This window comes from Protopterus annectens, chromosome 9.part0 (assembly GCF_019279795.1).
Source record: "Protopterus annectens isolate FY-2018-M chromosome 9.part0, PAN1.0, whole genome shotgun sequence".
NCBI classification, from domain to species: Eukaryota; Metazoa; Chordata; order Ceratodontiformes; family Protopteridae; genus Protopterus; species Protopterus annectens.
This window is the reverse complement of record NC_056743.1, coordinates 615,020,196-615,043,103: the sequence shown is the minus strand read 5'-3', so window position 1 is coordinate 615,043,103 and position 22,908 is coordinate 615,020,196. Positions and strand designations below refer to the sequence as shown.

The window sequence follows — 22,908 nt, the reverse complement described above, 5'->3', positions numbered from 1 at the left end:
AATGTAGCCATTCAGAATACTCCTCTTTCAAAAGCTGTTATGGATGTTATCTTGGAGGCCAGGAGGCCCAGTACCAGAAAATCTTATGCAGAAAAATGGAAGAGATTCTGTGCTTGGAACCAGGAACAAGACATTGACACGTCTGTACCAAATTCCTCAGATTTTACAATACCTGACTGCGATGCTGAACAAAGGCCTTTCTTTCTCATCAATTAAGATTCATGCCTCTGCCATTTCTGCACATTACAATACGGAACCACCTATCTTTTCTCACCCTTTAATAAGGCAGTACCTCAGAGGGGCCAAAAACATTAGGCCTCCAAGGAGAGCACCAATTCTGGCCTGAGACCTCAATTTTGTTTTGGAAAAACACACACACTGCCTCCTTTTCAGCCAGCATCAACAGCGGATATTAAATTCTTATCCTGGAAAACAGCTCTGCTCCTAGCCATTACCTCTGCAAGACGAGTCTTGGAGTTACAAGCACTCATGGCTGTGGAACCTTTCATCATTTTTCATCCAGACAGGGTTTCTCTGAGGACAAACCCTACATTTATGCCTAAGGTGGTGTCCAGTGTGGCACTCAATCAAACCATTTACTTGCCTACCTTTTATCCAAATCCACAGAACAAGGGGGAGAAAATTCTGCATTCCTTGGATATACACAGGCAGTTACGCTTCTACTTGGACAGAACTAAAGCTTTTTGAAAGACTGAGCAACTTCTAGTGTCATATGCTGCAGGATCACAAGGAAAGGCTATCTCAAAACAGGCTGTTTCTAAATGGATAGGCCACTGCATCTGTTTCTGCTATTCTCAACATGGCAAATCAGTGCCTAAGGGCATTAGGCCTCATTCCACCAGAGCAGCAGCCACTTCAGCAGACTTTCTCAGCGGAGGACCAACCAAAGAAATCTTAGAAGCTGCAACTTGGAGTTCAGTGCACACCTTTACAAAGCACAACCACTTGCCTCTCTACTCTAAGTCCAGAGCAGGCTTCGCCACTGCAGTTCTGCAGGGTCTCATAGCCTCTCCTAATCCTATTTAGCCCAGCCACCTTTCCTCAGCTTTGGGATTCAACCCAAGAGTAATGACTGCAACAGTGAAACACGATGAACATAGTACAGTTGTGTACCTACCATAAATGTAGATATTCGAGTGTATTCACTGTTGCAGTCCAGGTTACCCACCATCCCCCTTCTCTTTGCTGGGCCTTATCTGCACTTCTCTATCCTATACAACCTTTTTGGTGTATTTGCTGGTAGATGAAGGAAATGTTATTTTTGTGTATGCATTTCTTTTTGATATATATATATTTTTCAGCCTACCTATTTGGGGCACCTGACATCTGGGGCAAGAAAAACTGAAGAAAATGGTGTCAGCTGCATCTTTTATACCCCTGGTGCACTGACATCAGGGAAGAGGTGACAGCAACCGACGCCGGACCTAGACTTTGCAACTCAGGCCGACTACGGGTAGCCTGCCAGCAGGATAACCCAAGAGTAATGACTGTGACAGTGAATACACTCGAACATCTACATTTATGGTAGGTACACAACTGTACTTTCTGTACACACCTTCACCAAGCATTACCACTTACCTATCTTTTCTAAATCCAGGGCTGGATTTGCTACAGCAGTCTTGCAAGGCCTACTAGCGAGCCCTAACACCTCTTGACTGCCTCCACCCTTCCTCAGCTTTGGGAATCTACCCAAGTGTGATGACTGCAACAGTGAAACACGAAGAACATAGTACAGTTGTGTATGCTTACCATAAATGTAGATGTTCGAGTGTATTCACTGTTGCAATCCTGGATGTTCTTCGTGTTTCACTGTTGCAGTCATCACATTTGGGTTGTCTGCCTGCAGGTAGCCCTCAGTCGGCCTGAATACTCGAATCTTGGGATTTCTGCGTCGGATGCTGTCACTTTTTCCATGACGTCAGGTCGTCAGGGGTATAAAACATGCAGCCAACACCATTAGATCAGTCTTTCGTGCCGTGCAGTGTCCAAAGCAGAAGCAGTTCGCAAGTGCCGGTCGGCCGCAACCTAAAATTTTCATTTTTCGAGTTTCAGACCTGAAGTCTTCTAAAGGATAAGTATCCCGTTGGGGATCCATTTTTCTTGCTCTAACTGATGTCAGAAAAAGTTAATAATTGTCTTGCCTGAGGAAAGCAAATACCTCACAGAGGTTTTCATTCTTACTGCATCACCTGTTTAGGCCCAGACCACGACGTTCCTCGCTGTCGGTTTTGTGCCTTGTTCAATGCCCAGACTACTCGTCGTCGGGCTATTTTTGTCACTAAATTCTTTCACTCTCATTCTCTGTATTCTGAAATGGCTTCGATAAGCCATCCAACTACTGATCTTCTGAAAATACGTAAGGATAAAGACAGAGACAGCCCACATAGGGCCAAAACTGCCAACAACACTTCTTTTAGGCTAGTCACCAGTCCACCAGTACTCAGTGAGACACTTTTGCAGCCCCTGATACCCGCTTCTACAGATTCACAGGCCTCTACTGAGACCCATTCGGAGTCCGGTATGCTGTGAGATGCTTCTTCGACTATGGAACCTGCGGATGTCTCTACCTTGGATGGCTCCAGAGCTGCTGTGCAGGCACTGGCTTCTGAGGATGTATTCGGGCCTTCTGATTTTCATATTAAACCGACGACTTTGTTTCAATCCAAAAATACCGAATTTCTCATGCCCATAGTTCGCACTACGCCTAGGAAACCGATGACCAAAGCACATTCTCAGGCCCACATGCCTCAGAAACAAATGCTTAGAATGGCTGAAGATCGTATTACTTTAATTAGGGGAAGACAGCCTTCCCCCTCAAAAAGACCAAAAAATGATTTTCCTTCTGATTCTTCAGGTAATGAGTCTGTTGACTCTGATCCTTCTGATTACCAAGACATACCCTTATCTACCTATGAGGATTCTGATGCAGAGTATTCCATTCCCTCTGCTTCCCCACCAGAAGATTTTTCCTTTGGTGAAACCCTGCATACCCTTAGAGTGCATTTCTGCTGGGAGTGCCAGGACTACCCAGAGTCCAAAAAGAGACTCAGGGAATTTTTAAACTTGTCTCAGCACAGGCCTCTAGTTATCCTTCCTGTACTGAAATTTTAGATGATGTCTTCTTCGAATCCAGTCTTACTCCTGATACTTTGCCCCCAGCTCCCAGGAAACCTGACAGGTACTACAGAGTACCTGCCTCCCACAAGTTCCTCTTTAATAATCCTGTTGTGGATCCAGACCCCATTTCCCAGAGTCCTAAGTGCATTAAGGCTACAACAGCCAAAAACCCAACCCCTTCGGACAGGGACTCTAGGGCTTTAGACAGTTGGGGTAAGAAGGTATACACCTCTGCTACTCTTGCCATCAGGGCTTTAAATTGCCAGTTTCATATGTTAAAGTATCAGCAACATATTATGGAGCTAATTAAACAGAAAATGATGTTGATTCCTGATTGTGCAGAACATAAAGATTTACAAGAGCTAATGCATTCTGCTCACCAAGTTGGAAAACATACTTTGCAATGTGGTTTTGATGCCTTCGAAGCATCTTGCAGGGCTGCTGTCACTGGGTCTGTTCTTAGAAGGCATGCTTGGCCGAAGGAACAAATCTTGCCAGACCATGTCAAAGCAGAATTGCTAGATGCACCATTAAATCAAGAACGCCTGTTTGGCAATAAAGCAGAAGAAGTCCTCAAAAAGATGGAGGAAAAAGCTAAATCTATGCAAACTGTTAAAGATTTCCTACAGGTACAGCCACCTAGATTCAGTAGGCATTGGCCTTCTAAAAACTGGTCCTTTCCAGTCCCTCCCAGACCTTTTTAGTCCAAACCCAGGGCAGCAGACCACCAAGAATACAGTATCAGTGTATGCGCAGATCTAAGCAATGGAGTGCTCCCACCTCTAAACCAGGGAGTAGTAAGCCACTGAATTATGGTAAAATCTCGCAATGACTTAGCCTTAACTCTTCCAAGCCTTGCCCAAGTACTTGCATCCTTAGCCCTGCATGTAAATAACTGGGAGTACATCACCCAGGACAGATGGGTCTTGAACATTGTATCCTAGGGATACAGATTCTACTTCCACTCACTGCCAATTCCAAGCGGATGGCCAGACCTCTCCTCAAGCCAGTGGGCAGAGGCCCAAAAGCAAATGCTTTCTCTTCTCAGTATCAAGGCTATTCAACCTGTCCCAGCAGTGCAAAGGGGGCAAGGTTTTTACTCCAGACTGTTTCTGGTACCCAGAAAAGAAAACTCTTGGCGCCCTACCCTGGATCTGTCTATTCTCAACACCTTCCTGGTGGTTCCAAGGTTCAAAATGTTTACTGTCCAACAGCTGCTTCCTATGCTAGCCAAGGACTCCTGGCTAGCCACCCTAGACTTAAAAGAAGCATATCTGCACATCCCCGTAAGGGCATCTTGCAGGAAATGTCTACGTTTTAGAGCAGGTTGTATGCAATATCAGTTCTCTGCACTTCCCTTTGGCTTATCTACTGCACCCAGGGTATTCACAAAATGCCTACCTCCAGCCATTGCATATTGCAGGCAGAGAAAAATTCAAATTTACCCATACTTGGACGATTGCCTGATTCAGGTGGACAGTCAGGAATTGCTACTACAGCACCTGACATTTGTAAAGAGACTTCTAACTTCACTGGGGTACACCAACAACAAAAAGAAATCACATCAAGTACCCAGACAACAGATTGTATTCCTGGGAGCAAGCTTGAATACAACTTCCCAGATGGCATTCCTTACTCCAGAAAAAGAAATTTACTTGACAAACTACTTCAGTCTACTGTCCACCAAAACCCAGCTATCTGCAAGAAAAATACTGCAAGCCCTTGGGTTCATGGCGTCTTGCATTCTACTAATTCCATATGCAAGACTGCATATGAGGAAACTTCAGTGGTACTTAAAAAGTCTCTGGTGTCAACATTCTCAGGACCTGGAAACAATGATTCCTATCATTCCTTATCTAAGGGCAGAGTTCCTTTGGTTGGCAGAGGCCTGCTACCACAACAAAGGACTCCCCTTCACTCAACCCCTTGCCACCCAAACCCTAACAACAGATGCACCAGACTATGCATGGGGCTCACATGGCAGGACAGTGTTTTCAAGGCAAATGGAGCCCAAAGCAAATGCAACTGCATATTAATCAAAAAGAAATGTAGCTGTACAGTATGCTCTGACAGCCTTCAAATGCCTTATTCTTCTAGGGCAACTATTGATAAAGACAGACAACACCACAGTTATGTGGTACATAAACAAGCAGGGGGGATCCCATTCCTACCCTCTCTGCAGGTTAGCCATGGCTCTGTGGAACACAGCCTTGAGCAGTCAAGTGCACCTGCAAGCTCAATTCCTGTTGGGCAAACTAAATTCACTGGCAGACGACTTAAGCAGAAATCTGTTGGACCCACACAGAAGCTGGAACCCAAATCATTCAAGCTTCTGATCCACAAGTGAGGGTCCCCAGAGGTGGACCTATTTGCTTCCCTTCAGAACTATCAATTGAGCAAATATTGCACCAGAACTCCCCACAGTCAAGTATGGAAAGTGGATGCTCTGTCCTTTACATGGGAAAATCTCTCAATCTATGCCTTTCCCCCTCTGCCGCTCCTCTTGAAGGTACTACTAAAGATCAAACAGGACAATCCAAGGACAGTCCTGATTGCACTAGAATGGCCATGCCAGCACTGGTACCCACTTTTGTGCAGTCTGACAGTACTTCCACCGTGGCACCTGCCTCAGACCCCCTCCCTGCTGTCCCAGCAGGAGGGCCAGATTTTGCATCCTCAGCTACAAACCCTGAACCTGGCAGCCTGGCTCATCCCCTGAACCCATCACCAGCAACCCTCAGTACACAGGTGCTGGATGTCATCCTTGAGGTGAGCAGGCCTAGCACTAGAAAATCATATTCAGAAAAGTGGAAAAGATACTGTTCTTGGAGCCAGTCTCAATGAGTGGACACAGCTGTGCCCAGCTTACCACATATACTAGATTACTTAACAGAAATGCTCCACAAACACCTAGCCTTCTCTTCAATTTAAGATTCATGCCTCTGCCGTCTCAGGTCATTGTAATACAAAGCCACTCCTCTTCTCTCTTCCTCTGGTCAAACAGTTTCTGAGAGGAGCCAAACATTTAAGACCCCCCAGGAGAGCTCCCACTCCAGCCTGGGACCTTAACTTTGTATTGGAAAAACTCACGCTTCCACCCTTTGATCCTGCTGTCTCAGCAGAGTTAAAATTCCTCTCCTGGAAAACAGCTTTACTTCTAGCCATCACTCCAGCAAGAAGAGTGTCTGAACTGCAGGCCCTTATGGTCGTGGAACCCTTCATTATCTTCCATGCGGACAGGGTTTTCCTCAGGACTAACCCATCATTTATGCCCAAGGTGGTATCTAGTGTGGCTTTAAACCAATCCATTCATTTTCCAACCTTTTTCCCTAATCCTTAGAATAAAGGGGGAAAGGATCCTGCACTCCCTGGATATGCACAGGCAGCTTAGGTTCTATCTGAAGAGGACTAAACCTTTCAGACAATCTGACCAGCTGCTAGTCAGCTTTGCTACAGGGGCAGAGGGCAAGGCCATTTCAAAGCAAAACATTTCTAAATGGATAGCACACTGCATCCATTTCTGCTACAAACACCATGGGAATCCTACCCCACAGGGGATCAGAACACATTCCACTAGGACTACATCAACCTCTACAGCATTTCTCAGGGGAGTCCCTACCAGGAAGCTGCAACTTGGAGCTCTGTACACATCTTCACCAAGCATTACCACTTGCCTGTCTTTTCTAAATCCAGAGCTGGTTTTTCCACAGCAGTCTTACAGGGCCTGCTTGCCAGCCCTAATGCTTCTTGACTGCCTCCACCCTTCCTCAGCTTTGGAAATCAACCCAAGTATGATGACGGCAACAGAACATAGTACAGTTGTGTATACTTACCATAAATATAGATGTTCAAGTGTATTCACTGTTGCAGTCCTGGTTACCCTCCCTCCAGCCTCCTGACATTTCTATACTTCTACCTATTCCTTTTTGTTGGCCATATCTTATAACATTAGTATTTACTTTCTACTGGGGGTGTTCCACACCATGTAATTGCTTCCTGTTGCGGGGGCTCCTGATATCTGGGGCAAGAAAAACTGATGTAATGGCGTCGGCTGCATATTTTGTACCCCTGTTGACCTGACGTCATAGAAGAAGCAACAGCATCCGACACAGAAATCCCAAGACTCTGGTATTCAGGCTGACTGAGGGCTACCTGCAGGCAGATAACCCAAATGTAATGACTGCAACAGTGAATACACTTGAACATCTACATTTATGGTAAGTGTACACAACTGCACTTTTTCCTCCCTCCAGCCCCCTGGCTTTCTCTATCTATCTACCTCTCCTCTCTATGGCCATTCCTAATGACATTGGTATTTACTTTTTACTGGTGGTGTTCCCCACCATATACCAGCTCCCTATTTGGAGGCTCCTGACATTTGGGGCAAGAAAAACTGATGTAATGGTGTTGGCTGCCTGTTTTATACCCCTGCTGACCTGACGTCATGGAAGAAGTGAGAGCATCCAATGCAGAAATACTAAGACTCTGGTATTCAGGCCGACTGATGGCTACCTGCAGGCAGATAACCAAAGTGTGATGACTGCAGCAGTGAATACACTTGAACATCTACATTTATGGTAAGTGTACACAACCGTACTTCGTATGCCTTCCTGTCAGTCCCATGCAGCCTTCCAGTAGCTTTCCTCTGAATTGTATACAGAAGCCTTACTTCACTGTCTGTATATAGCCTCCAGAACTGTGTACTGTATTTTCAAGGCATAGGAGGCATTGGCTGATGGTAGAGTAGAGGCACTACCTTATAAACGCCAACATTCTATTTGCTACTACCACAGTCCTTCCACTCTGCCTCTGATGATCATGTCTAGTGTAGATGTCAGCACCTTTAGAACTTTTTCATGCTCTTTTACAGTCATTTCCACTCCCAAGCTGATGATTACCACTAGGTTTGTTATGGCCAAAGTGCAGTACTTTGAAGTTTTTTTTTGCACCAAGTCATATCTGTCACATTTCTGTCCATTTTGTCAGCCTTTCTAAAGCCTACTTTTCATTCTTCCGTACCCACTATTGCACCTGTCTTTGTGCTTCAGTCTGTCGTTTTCTGGATTTGTCCTGCTCACTATCTTGTACAAGATTACCACACTTGCTTTCTTTTAATCCTCGGTCAGTTCTGCAGTAGCCGGTGATCTGTGGAAGATCTCCTTTAGGGAATCTGTCAGTATACTGACCGCATTGCTAAGCACATTTGAAAGTAGATTGTCTTGTCCTTCTGCCTTATCCTCCTTAAGGCCAGCCAGTTGATTCTCCACGTCGTTTGTGTTCTTGTTATCCTTCCACTGCTGTCCGTGCTATGACCTAGTTCCTTTTCAGCATGGTATTATCATACTTTAAGAGACTAATGAAGCATGCTTAGACAATGTGGTCAACTTTTCTTGACTTTTACAAAGAAAAATGTTTCATTATTCACATTTGTGGGAGCCGTGCCCATTCCATGTCCTCTGCTGATATGTTTTGTGCTTGGTTTAAAAGTTAATGTCATCGCCACAGTTTCTAGTTGTTACCAATCATCTTGTCCAGGTCACCTCCAGATTTGTCTGAGGAAAGCACTTGCAACTGATGTTGAAAGTAAAGTCTAAACCTAACCTTCCTGTACTTTCTGATTTCCTGAGTGGCTGTCAGGTACCAGTACAGGATCACCACTAACATTTTTTTTCTGCCTCGGACCTTTAATTGACAACCCAAGCCACCACGTATATCAGGGTTTAACAGAAATTCCATTTCACAGCTAAATGAAGCCTGAAGCATTCTTTACTACCGTGCAAATGTGGAATCAGAGCTAGAAAGAAGACTTATAGAAAGATTTGGAAGATTATTACCAGTCCAAGAAACCTGGTTCAAGGTTGTCTTACACAAGCTAATGTATTCAAGATATCCATTTCCTAACCCTGGCGTCTTTTCAAGGTCTGCTGTTTCTCAGTCCCTTTGCAACCTGTTTTTTTGTCACAGTGAAAGGATGGCCAGTGGATCTTTTTTTTTTTTTCTGGTTGCTTGACCAGGAATAGGTGAAACAGAGAGGCTTCTTTGTAGCTCATTCTCTGTGAAGTTTGAACAGTTAGTTGAAAGACTTTCTTATATTTCGTATGAGGAAATGATTATCGAAGTAGGATGCATTTTCTTCTAAGCTAGTGTATTGTCCTTTTTTATTCTTAGTCCTTATTGGTCATTACCTCAAAGAGTAAATTTGACTCTGTCTAGCCAAAGCTGGAGTTTCTTCATGCATGCAGTGAAGGCTTCCTCTGGTCTTACCATTCCCCCAAATTACATTAACTACATTGTTCATTTAGAAGACTTAATTTTGAGTGTCTGACCACCTGCACAAGAACTTTGTAGTAGATTAACTAGGGACCAGTATGTCAGGTTTTCTGATGCTGTCTGTAGTATCCTTCGCACATAAGCTTCCCTGCTGGTGTATGTTTCACCTGTAGCTGCCTCTCCAACACACCTGCATTGTGTTCCTCACTTTACCACCTCTTTCAGCACTCCCTTCCTCTTAATTTTATTTGTTGGTAAAGGAGGATCCAAAGTTTTCCCATTATAGATGGATACGGACATTGAATATTAATATTCCTCATCCATGGAGTCTCCTACTGAGAATCCCCAATTGATTGTTATTGCCCCTAACTTCATAATGCTAGTTAGGTTACAGATATTTTCTGGGCAGTGTACTGGCAAAGATTTGACTGTAGCCAGTAACGCAATATGGCGCAAGAAGCTCTGATTGGCTAGATAAATAGTGTATGCAAGTGGAGTCCATTGGTCTAGGTTTACACAGTCAGAATATATAGTGACTTGAAGAAAGCAGTAGCAGATCTCCTCACTTTCATATCAAGATGTTTATTTTTATTGGATATGTTTAAGTAGAATTTGAATTTTACAACTGCTGAATGGTGAGATTTTTTTCTATACCCATTTTGCAGTCTTTTATGCCTGACAGAACATAATTTTAGTCACACAGTATTGCAGAACAGAAAGGTCTTTGTATTTCGCAGAAACATATTTTGGAATTAAAAAAAAAACACTCCGCATCGTTAGTTCCACATTGAAAATATCCAACGTCTTGAGTAGGAGCCTAGCAGAGATACCAGGTCTTTTGTATGTCAAATTAAAACTTGTTTTAAATGAAGCTTTTTTCAGTTATTCTGCCCTGGAATTAGAAGTCAAAAGGTTAGTGTTGGTGGTTTTCACTATTTTGGAAAACAGTCTGTGCCTTATTTGATGTCCCAGTAAGTTATTTTTTGTGTCTAAGGTTTGTGCAACTCTTTTCAGTTGTTTTATACATCACTAAAACTTACTTTATTTTTATAATTTCATGCCTAGTTCTTGCTCTACATGTAAAAAGAAGCAGCTCTGATTGAGAGAGACTGTAGTAACATTTTATTGTGCAGAAAACAATGGGGGGGACTTCATTAAGGTGCCATGATGTGTATACCTCTCTGTACATTTCCCCGATTCAGCAGCCACCCTTACATGATGCTGTGAGGTCCAACACAAAGATGTGCAGCATTGAAAATAATTGGCACTGTGGCCATGCTGAATGCTAATGAGGAATTTGGGCATTTATCTGTTAGGCACTGGTGATCTAGTGCATCCTCCTACCCCCCAACCAAATGGTAATTAGCCATGTATTTTCTCTCTCTCTCCAGAACTACCTTCTGGAAAGCATCTACATGGCTGAGTGATATTGAACTTGGCAAACCATCTAACATGAACGTAGTTGTAGGGTACCACTAGACACAAGGGATTCCTGTTAAAGTACCATAGTAAGAGCAATGGCAGTATGGTTATTGGGGGTTATGGATGCACTAGATACCAGGTAATATTCCTTAAAGTGCTGTAATGGCACCAAAGGCAGTACAGGGATGGGGTGGGGTGGGTGATGCACTAGACCATGAGTGCCAAATAGATGCATGCTGTAATGGCACTTCAGCTGTCACAGGGGTGTGGGGAACCACAGGAGGGCATATAGTGTGGAGACCGCTTTACTTTAGGTACAGGGACTGTGTGTGTTTGTGTGTGTGTGTGTGTGTGTGTGTGTGTGTGTGTGTGTGTGTGTGTGTGTGTGTGTGTGTGTGTGTGTGTGTGTTTGATTCTAAGTCCATTTCAGAGAGATGCAGATTAGCCAGTAATGAGCTTTACTGTGTCTCTGAGTCACAAAATGGGCTGTTCATGAGTGAAAGAGAAGGACCGTTCTAGTATGAACCATACAGCTAATTGTAGGCACTTTAATGAGCTCTTGGGAAAGTGTCATTAATATTTTCTGCCAGAGAAGATCACTTTATATTTATTTATTGCATTTATTTATCAGGAAAGTTCACTGGGCCTAAAATAGCCCATTTTCAGTGGAGGCCTGGGGAGAAAAACTCCAACAAGAGAATAAATACAGAAAATATTAATTGGTATAGAAGTAGATACAGTGTTACACATAGTGATTACACTAGTATGTACAGAACATATACATAAAAATAGAAATTATTTTGGTTGCCAGATGAATTCAGTCAAAGAGATATAAACAGAGCTGCATTACTCAGCATTATTGTACCAGTATCAACAAGTGATGAAACATAATAATTATGGAGAAAATATCGTCAGTCAGCAGCAGCAGCAGCAGCAAAAAAGCAAAGGAGTTTAATTATCATACAAGGAGAAGGAGGAGGTTAGGTTATAGAGCAAGTACATAGCCAGGAAGAGTTGAGATGACTTTTCAGTATTTGTTTGAAGGTGGTGGTGGTGCTGCTGCCTGTGTTTATTATAGAAGGGGAAAGTGAGTAGGTGAACAGAAACATGTGCTTCGTGTTTCACTGTTGCAGTCCTGACTAGTGGGATTTTTTGCTGTGGAAGCCCTTGGACAGCCCGACTACCAGAGTAAAAATGTTCCTCCTCCTAAGGCTGGAAAACATCCTACCCTGATGTCAGTATGCTTGGGTATAAAAGGAGCCAGACAATGCTATGGCATCAGTCTTTTCTTGCCGTTGGAGCATGAAGCAGTGTTTCAGTGCATTGGTCAGTCTGCACCAGAGAGGTCTTCTAAAACTAAGTACCGTGTTGGGGAACTCTTTTTTTTTTCTTGCTATAACTCATGTCAGATAGGGTTAACAATTGTATCTCTGCTGTGGTAAGGAAATCTCATGCTGAGACTTTCATATGTTCTGTGTCATCTGTCTAGGCCCATATCACAACATCCCCAGTTGCCATTTTTTGCACCCATTTCAATTCTAAGACTGTCATGGGTAGAGTCCAAATCTTAGCTAGGCATCTTAGTCTCCTATCTTCTTTGCAACATTGAATGGTGTCCACAGGTCATCCCTTGGTTGAGCTCCCTAAATGTAGGAAGGACAAGGAAAAAAGACTCAAGCTTAGAGTCTCGGATGACAGCTGTCCACCAGTCCCCCAAGGCTCGTTAACTCTGAGGAAGGTGAGGTGCTTTCCCAGCTCGCGTCTGCAACTGAGGTGGTGGTGCAGGCCTCTGTCGAGACCTGTATGGAATCTGAGAACTGTGACATGCTGTCAGGTCCCTCAGCTGCTGCACAGGCCTTGGCTTTTAGTTCATCAGGTGGGTGTGGAGTCACTCAGCAGACCTTGGCTTCCAATGAGCGATCTTGTGTCAGCAACATTCCTTTGAGGCATCAGCCTGCATCAGTTCTGCCTTACAAAGAGAATGACATCAGGATTGTGGACTTACCTAGACCTAACACCAAAGCTACTACTAAGAAGGGTTCTACATCAGAGCCTATGCCTAGGCCTACTGGCTGCCATGCACTAGGTTATCAGCAAGACCTGGTCAGGTTAGCTGCGGACCTTATGTCCTTAGTCAGAGCTAGGCAACTCCCTTTGGTGTCTTCCCCAGGGAGAAGGAAGAGGGATCCTACCCCTGAGGTTTTCTCGGAACCTCTTGACTCAAATGAGGGTTCTGACCAGGAGGAGTCTGTCTTTGAGGAAGAACCCTTCCTTACTTCTTTTGAAAATTGATATTCTGAGGAGAGTCTGCCTTCAGCTTCACCTCCTGAAGACATCACTTATGAGGAAACATTCCATGCCATGAGGGAGCATTTCCATTGGAAGGCACAAGAATACCCACAATCTAAAAAGAGGGTTAGGGAATTCCTTGACCTCGCGGAACACAAACCTTTGGGTATTCCTTCTGTATTGGAGGTGGTAGAGGATGTTTTTATGGACTCTTCCCGGAATCCAGATACTCTTTCTCCAGCCTTTCAAAAACCAGATATGTTTTACAGGGTGCTGGTCTCACATATATATCTCCTCAAAAAACCCTATGCTAACCCAGAGGTTGGCACGCCAGTCTCAAGGGAGGAAGAGGCAGCTCTTCAAAGAACTGTTTACCTGCTGGCAAAGAAAGCAGGGCCCTTGATAAGTTTGGTAAAAAAGTCTACACTTCTGCTACCCTAGCCACTAGAGCTGTTAACTGATTGTTGGTATTTTATCACATGAAACTAAGTATTTTAGGTAAAATGATGTAAAAAATATCCTCCTTGGAGGATAAGAACATTTTCGAGGAATTGTTGGACCTTTGCCATTCCAGCTCCCAGGTGGCTAGGCACTCCCTACACTGTGGTTATGATGCTATGAAGGCCCCTAGCTGAGCTGCTGTATCTGATTCTGTCATTAGAAGACTTGTTTGCTTTAGGGAATAGACCCTACCAAACCATGTCAAATCCAAACTTCTAGATGCACCCCTGGATAAGGACTTCTGTTTTGGGCCAAAGGCGAAGACTGTGCTAAAAAAAGATGGAAGATAAATGAAAATCTATGCAAACTGTCAAAGATTTCCTCCAAGTTCATCCTCCTAGGTTTAGTAGGAGTTTTCCTGCTAAACATTGGTCCTTTCCCTCTCAATCAAAAAGTGGCCAGAGGAACCCCCCAGAGGAGAAGACCTCAAAGGCAGTATCAATCCCAAAGGCCCAGGCACTGGCCCTTAGGTACCCCCAGGCAAGGGAGTTCTAGGCCACAGGGCCCTGGCAGAGAGCAGCAATGACTATTCCTTTCCCCCTGCCCCCTTCCCCACCCTCTCCAGAAAAGGTAGGAGGAAGCCTATCCCTCTTTAAAAAAAATTGGTCCCTTATTACTTCAGACAAGTGGGTTCTGAAAGTTAGATAGTTGTAGGCTCACTTTCAAAGAGCCATTAAGATACTCAGGTTACCTCAATGTTCCACAAAGTCAAAGAGCAGAGGCCCTTTCTCAGATTCCCAACCTGTGCTCATAGGGCTTAGTGGAACCAGTAGCAGATCATCAAATAGGAAAAGGGTTCTATTCCAGGCTATTCCTGGTTCCCTAGACGTGCCCACCCTCACATTCCAGGCTATTCCTGGTTCCCAGAAAGGAAGACTCTTGGCACCCTGTTCTAGACTTGCCCACCCTCAATCAGTCCCTGCTGGTACCAAAATTCAAAATGTTGACTCTTCAAAATGCTCTTGGCATGATAGCCCCTTAGGCCTTAATGGTCAACTTAGGCCTAAAAGATGCTTACTTACACATTCCCATAGAGGAATCTTGCAGCATCTTTCTTCCTTTCAGAGCAGGTTCCAGTCACTTTCAATTCTGTGTACTGCCCTTTGGCTTGTCTGCTGCTCTCACAGTCTTCACAAAGTGTTTAGCTCCTGTGATCACCTTCTGTAGAACAAGAGGAATATAAATTTACCCCTTTGTAGACAATTCATTCAAGCCACAAGTCAGTCAAAGCTTCACAAGGATCTAGTCTTCACTCAGAACCTCCTCACCTCCTTGAGGTTCACTATAAATCTTTGCAAATCCAACACGGACCCATCCACCATGATAGTTTTCCAGGGGGCTTTTCTGGATTCCTCCATTCAAAAGGCCTTCCTTCCTCCAGAAAAGTTGTTCTTGACTCACTACTTCCAAAACATTATGCACAAATAATGCCTCTCAGCAGGGAATTCATCTGAACATTAATCTACATGGCATCATGTATCCTCATGACCCAAGCTCCAGTGGTACCTCAATAGTCTGTGGTGTGAGCACCCACAGTCCTTGGAGACAGAAATTCAGCTGATCCCTTGCCTCAAGGAGGAATTTGCATAGTGGATGTGGGCATGTGTCCAGAACCTGGGTCTCCCCTTCAGTTTCATCCCTCAGGGCCAAACTTTAACCTCAAATGCTTCTGAGACAGCCTGGGGGGCTCATTTCCAACACCTTCAATACCAGGGCAGATGGGAAAATCAGTTCAGATACAGACAAATTAGAAAGAACTGATGGCAGTTCAGAAGGGCCTAGTAGCTTTCAAGGCAGTGAAAAACATTGAGCAGCCCGCCTGCCCCTGTGGGAGTGGTTACTGACTTGAAACTGTAGTTTTATTGGCCATTTTGGGTCATTTCCAAAACTCCTTCATCTTCCTCTCTTAAAACCCTCTTTTGCACAGTTTTGTGCATTTTTGAGCATAGTGCAACAACGGGCAGCGCCGCCTAATTGGGTTTAAACTATTCCTGGCTCCACAAAGTCTGCTCTTCACTTTTTCCCTTAGGACTGCTCTATCTCTCAATTTAAACACCATATTCTCATTCTAAGGCCCTTCACTGGTCCAATTAAGTAATCCTACAAGTTAGAACTATTAAACCATAAGCACTACTTACTTTTATACTCTCTACGATTACCCTGTCCTCTATTGGTCCATCTTAAATTCAGTTTCCCTGTTACTCTAGCATGTCCAAAGGTCAGTCAATTGTTTCCTCTCCAGTCCAGCTGGTGAATCTGGGAATTTTGAGGCAATGTTACAACTGTCTCATGTACACGGACAACCCTCTCCTCCTCCAAACAGGTTCAAATATATGTGAGAGATGCAACTATTTAGCCAAATTGGAGGCTGAGCTCTCTCATCTGAAAACTGGTGTAACCAGTCAGGAGGAGAAGGTAACCTCACACAACACAATTCCAGTATCATATAGTCCCACCACATCAGCGAACCAAACACATAAATACACAAAAACATACTTGGAGGCTCTAAATAAAAATCTACCTAAGCAACAGAGACCTCCAAAGCAGACATCCAAGCAAACGCTACCTCAAAACAAAACACACACAACACATAACCCACAAAGTCAGTGTGCCAAGCAGCCACAGCCCTTAAGGCTGAATAACACACCTGATACTCTTGTTATAGGTGACTCTATTGTCAGACACACTGACGTCCCGCTCACCAGGCTGAATAAAGAGAAGGTCACGGTGAGCTGCCTGTCAGGTGCTAGGATCCAACACATAACGCAAGCACTCAGGTCACTCCAAAGCAAATACAAATATGACTCAGTCATTGTACATGCTGGTGTGAATGACCTGAGATGTACCTCCATGGACTACATGAAAAGAGACCTAGAGGAGCTCTCTGATCATGTAGCCCAGGCTGGTATGACCCTGACCTTGAGCAGCATCTTACCCTCACCTAGAATGATGCCACAGTACAAAGACAAAATGATCGATTTTAACAATTGGCTAAAATTTTGGTGTCATTCAAAGGGGATCCAGTGTCTGTCAGCCTGGGATGACATGCTCGACAAGCCACGTTGCTTCACTAGGGACGGCTTGCACCTGTCACCACTGGGCTTCCGGATATTGGCAAAGGCTCTTGCCACCCCCATAGTGCCTTTTTTAGGCAAGGCTCAAAAGTCAAACCCACCCCCATAGACAGCACAAGGAACAAGAAACTAAGGGTAATGCAGCTAAACGCCAGAAGTCTTAACCTCAAGATGCACGCACTCGAAGCTCTCCTCAGTATGGAGAACATCGATATCTGTGCAGTGACAGAAACCTGGTTCAAGGCTCCAGAGAGCACCCCAGCACTACCAGGTTATACCTCGTATCATGCTTTTCGGCCCCAAAACCCGGACCGAACCACAAAAGGAGGGGGAGTTTCCATATTTATCAAGGATATCCACACCTCCAGGTTAGTGGCATTGCACGAAGTATCGGAGACCATCCATGTGCAACTAACAGTGGGCAAGACTGCTTTTCAGTTTATAGCATCCTACAGACTACCCTCTCAAAGCCAGGAATCCCATTCGGCTTTCCTGAAAACATTGGAGAACATGAAGATCTCTCCAAACCATTATATTGGGTGACTTCAACTACCCAAACATTGACTGGGAGCACTACTCAAGCCCCAGCACCTTAGCCCAAAGATTCATGGAAATTATAAACTCAAATGCTATGGAACAACTAGTCACCACTCCCACAAGAGGGGACAACATACTAGACCTGATCATTACCAACATGGGGACTCTATGCTCCACACCAAAAGTATATCCCTCATTGGTAAGATCAGACCATAAATTAATTTCACTGGATGTCCTCATCCCGACCCCACCCCCAGCCCAGAAAACAACAGTGAAAAACTTCTCAAAAGTGAACTTCTCACATCTCAAAACCAAAGTGGAATCCTTCAAGGCCCCAGGGCCAGTGGAAACTACAGCCCAAACTGCAGAATCCTATATAAATGCATTCTACGGACATCTCCAGGAATGCATGGATCATGTTATCCCAAACAAAACCAAGACCCAATCATCCAAAGGCAGGCATCCAGTCTGGTGGACCCCTGACATAAATAAACTGTACAACAGAAGGAGGAAGCTACTACATGATAGAGCAAAATCCCTAACACGGAAGGCATCTCTGATCAGTACTAGCAAAAAATTACGATCCCTCATAAAATCCTCCAAGGCCAGCTTCGAGAGAAAAATTGCACAGGACACCAAAGACAATCATAAGGCTCTTTTCAGTTATGTTAGAAACCTGGGATGCAACTCCCAGACTTGTTCTGAGTTGATTCTAAATGACAAAAAATACACTGAACCCACAGACATCGCCAATATCCTGGCAGACAGGTTCAGTGCAAACTTCTCCACCCCCTCCCCCCAAAAAGAGCAAGTATCTATCTCGGCAGAGGGCTGCCTCCCAAACATCTCAGATGCTCAGGTGAAGGCTTCCCTCTCCAAAGCAAAAAACACTGCTTCCATGGGACCAGATGGCGTCCCAGGTTGCGTCCTACATGAACTACAAGAGGAACTAATACCTCAAATAAAACAGCTATACAATCTCAGCCTCACTACAGGATATGTGCCCACAGAATGGCGTACAGCAACAGTGGTCCCACTCCACAAAGGTGGAGCCTCTACGGACCCTGGAAACTATCGCCCCATAAGCCATAGCTTAGTCTGCAAGGCTATGGAGAGGATCATCATGGAGCTCATAAACAAAGACATTGGGGACCTACAGATACTAGATCCTACCCAGTTCGGCTTTGTCAAGGGCAGATCCTGCCTTTTGAACCTGGTTGACTTCTTTGAAACAGTCACCAAAGCCATAGATGAAGGGAAGGTAGTCCACACAGCCTATCTGAACCTTGCAAAGGCATTTGACACAATACCCCACTCTGGCATCATAGATAACCTATCCAGCTTAAATATAAACCCCTATGTCACAAGATGGGTCGCAAACTGGCTCAAAGACAGAACCCACAGAATGAGAGTTGCTGGAGCCATGTCAGACTCGAAACCGGTCACAAGTGGCATCCCACAGGGTTCTGTCCTGGGACCACTCTTGTTCAGTATATACTTTTCCGAGGTACAGGCAAACGTGGGAGGACTATGGCTCACCAAGTTCGCAGACGACTGCAAACTGGGCGCCATAATCAACTCTCCATCTGACACAAACATCCTTCAAAAAGGTCTCACAGAGACAGAATACTGGTGCCAGCGCCATGGTTTAAAGCTAAATGCCAAAAAATGTATAGTCATACCCTTTGGCAAAAACAATGTGCCCACAAATTACCACATAGGTGGAAACCCATTAAGTACAGAGAAAGTTATTAGGGCCCTGGGGACCCAAGTTGATAGCAAGCTCTTCTTTGAAAACCACATTGCCAAAGTGGTTAGAAAGACCTTCTACATAGCCCACCTCATCCCGATGGGTTTCACATCTAGATCAAGAGAGGTAATCATGCCCCTTTATTCATCCCTCATCAGGCCCATCATAGAATATAATGCCCCTTTTGGGATGTACCTTACCCGACACCTGCAGCAATTAGAGAGAACCCAAAAGTATCTCACCAAGAGGATCAAGGGTCTCAAACAGATGCCATATGCTGCTCAGTTAAAAAAACTCCAGCTCTACTCAGTTGCATACCGCCTACTTCGAGGCAATCTATGCCTGACATACAAAGCTATGTCAAATCCAGAATTAATGGACATGCTCCACCTCAGTAAATCTAAATCCCTTAGAGCCACAGGCTTGAGGGACTTGAACCTCAGCACAGAAATAAATAGAACTTGCTGGAGGGACAGGTTCATAACCCAGAGGCTCCCTTCGCTCTGGAATAGAATTCCAGTTCATGTGAGGCAGAGCACCTCACTGAATCTCTTCAAGAAGAATCTCGATAAGTGGATGAGGGATCGTAGGTTTGTCCCAGGGATTACTCCCGTGTCACTATTAGACAGCGGCACAGTAAACTAAACCTTAAAAAGGGCACAGTATACTCAAATCAAGGGGTGGCGTAAGCCATACAGAATCGGGCAAGGCTTATAATTGACCCAGGGCAGATAGCCTAGTATGAACCTATGAACCTATAAGATCAGTGGAAGTCAGGGATCCTGCATGGCAAAATATACAACACCACAGTCATGTGGTACATAAACAAACAAGAAGGCACTCATTCCTACCCTCTTTGTCAGCTGGTGATGCAGGTCTGGGAGACAGCTCACTCTCTGGAGTTGCACCTCATGGCACATTACCTCCCAAGGACCCAAAACCATCTAACAGATCATTTCAGCAGGAACTTGATGGACCCCCCACGAGTGCCATCTGTGTCAGGAAACACTTCTTAGCATAGTCCAGAAATGGGGATCCCCACAGATGGACCTTTTTGCCAACAGAGAAGATGCTGAACTGAAAAGATTCTGTTCCAGGAGCAAACTACCCACAGCCTGGAGGACAGATATTTTCTCCTTCCTTTGGAGCCACCTTTTTCTTTATGCATTTCCTCCCCTGCCTCTTCTTCCATGGGTCCTCCTAAAAATCAGGGATGAAGGCCCAATGGTCATTCTGATAACCCCAGAGTGGCTCAGGCAGCACCAATATCCTCTTCTCCTAAGTTTGACCAACAAAAACTGTGGCAGTTACCTCAGGGAGTGGACCTTCTGACTCAGGACAAGGGAAGTTTGTACATGCCAACCTACAGACTCTCAAACTTTCAGCATGGATTCTCCTCTGAGCATACCCTAAGCAGACAAGTTCAACAATTTCTCAAAGACGCTAGAAGACCTAGTACTAGGAAATCATACTCAGCCAGGTGGAAAAGATTGTCCATTTGGTTTTTGAATCTCTGTCATTTTAGATTACCTGTCACCCTGGTGTAAAGAGGCCTATCCTTTTCTTCCATAAAAATTCACACCTGTGCCATTTCAGCCCATGTCCCTACTCTTCCTCTTTTCCCACCCCCTGATGAAACAATTCCTTAGGGTAGTTAGTTCACATCAGACCTCCCAGGAGACAACTCATACCTCCATGGGACCTCAGTTTTGTTTTGGAAAATTTAACCCCCCCCCCCCCTTTGAACTGGCAGCCTCTGCTGAATTAAATTATTTTCCTGGAAGACTGCCCTTTTACTAGCTATTGCCTCAGCTAGGAGAGTCTCTGCACAGCAAAATTTCATGGCAGTAGAACCATTTCTCATATTCCACACAGAGTATCACTCAGGACTAATCCATCCTTTTTGCCCAAGGTAGTCACAGACACTTACAATCCTTCACTCCTTGGATGTGCACAGACAGCTTCGCAATTATCATAATGGAAGTAAATCTTTAAGAACAACAGACCGACTCTGTGTGTCCTTTGCCAATGGTTCAGAAGGGAAACCAGTCTGCAAGCAGACTTATCTCCAAGTAGATCTCTGACTTTATTTCCTTTTGTTACAGCCATCGTTGTAAAAAGCCTCCCAAAACTGTAAAGACTCACTCTACTAAGCCACTGCTACCTCTGCTGCTTTCCTGAAAGGTGTACCAACCAAAGACATTTTGGAAGTTGTTACCTGGTCATCTGTGCTTACCTTTACCAATCAGTACCACTTGTCAGCATTCTCCAAGTCTAGAGCAGGACTTGCCACTGCCATCTTGCAGGGTATCCTTTCTAAAATGTAATCTACCTTCCACTCTCATCTCAACTTTAGGAATCATCCTACAAGTCAGGACTGCAACAGTGAAACATGAACATAGTACAGATGTTCTTCATGATTCACTGTTGCAGTCATCACATTTGGGTTATACCTGCCAGGGTAGCCCTCAGCCGGCCTGAATACCAGAGACTTAGTGTTTCTGCATTGGTTGCTGTCTCTTCAGGACTGACGTCAGGTCATCAGTAGTATAAAGTAAGGCAGCCGATGCCATTACATCAGTCTTTTATGCCATGCAGCCCGAAGCAGAAGCAGTTCGCATGAGTCCCAGTCAGCCGCTACCTGAGTTTTTGTCTTCTGAATTGAAGATGGTCTTCTAAATCTAAGTACCCCATTGGGGATCTTTTTCTTGCACTAACCGATGTCAGAAAAAGTTAATAATTGTCTTACCTGTGAAAAGTAAATACCACACCGAGATTTCCATTCTTACTGTCACTTGTTTAGGCCCAGACCACGACATCCTCCGTTGTCACTTCTGTACTTTGTTCAATGCCAGAACTATCCATCGTCGGGCCCTTATTGCAGCCAAATATTTTCACTTACAATCCTTGAATTCTGATATGGCTTTGGTAAGTCATCCAACAGCAAATAGTCTGAAAAAACTTAAAGATAAAGACAGGGACTGACTGCACAGGTCCAAACCTACCAACGACACTTCTGTTAAGTTAGTCATCAGTTCTCCGGTCCTCAGTGAGGCGCTTTCGCAGCCCCTGATGCCCACTTCTGTGGATTTGCAGGCCACTACCAAGACCCTTTCGGAGTCTGGGATGCCGCAAAACTCTTCTTCAACTAAGGATCCTGCGGTCGTCTCTACCTTAGATGGGTCCGGAGCTGCTGAGCAGGCACCGGCTTCCGAGGAAGTCCATCGCACTACTGATACTCGACACAAATCGATGTCTTCTTTCACGACTACCATTCTTTCAAAAACTACAGTTTCTAAGACCCAGGGTATGAACCACACCCAATAAACTGACCTCTCAGATGCCTGCTTCCTTGCCTCAGTTTCAAATGCTTAAAATGATGGAAGACCTTATCATGTTGATCCCGGGAGGCCAAGCTACCCCATCCAAAAGGAAGAGAGATCTGTCCCCTGTAGTTCTGTCTGAACAAGAGTCCAATGAATCTGATGCATCTGAAGATGAAGACATGCAACTCCTCTCTACTTATGAGGATTCTGATGCAGAGAATTCCATTCCTTCAGCCTCTCCACCAGAGGATTTTTCCTTTGGGGAAACACTGCATACCTTAAGGGAGCATTTTCAATGGGAGAATCAGAACTACCCTCAGTCAAAAAAGCGACTCAGTGAATTCCTAGCTTTTCCACAGCACAGACCCTTGGCCACCCCCCCAGGCTTGGATGCTGTGGAATCTAGCTTGACTCCTGACACCCTCCCCCATGCTCCCAGAAAACCAAACAGTTCCCTGACTCACAAAAATTTCTTTCTAAAAATCCAATTGCTGACCCTGAGGTAATTTCTCAAGGATGTAAATGGATTAAAGCAACCTCAGCTAAGAATCCCACCCCCTCAGATAGGGATTCCATAGCACTGGACAGATGGGGTAAAAAC

At 44.6% G+C, this 22,908-nt stretch overlaps 1 protein-coding gene across 1 annotated transcript in view; it reads left to right on the top strand.

The window, feature by feature from the left end:
• Window positions 1-22,908, top strand: part of LOC122810551 (major histocompatibility complex class I-related gene protein-like) — a gene marked incomplete in the record, with an annotated part of 1,143,023 nt that overhangs the window by 1,069,730 nt on the left and 50,385 nt on the right.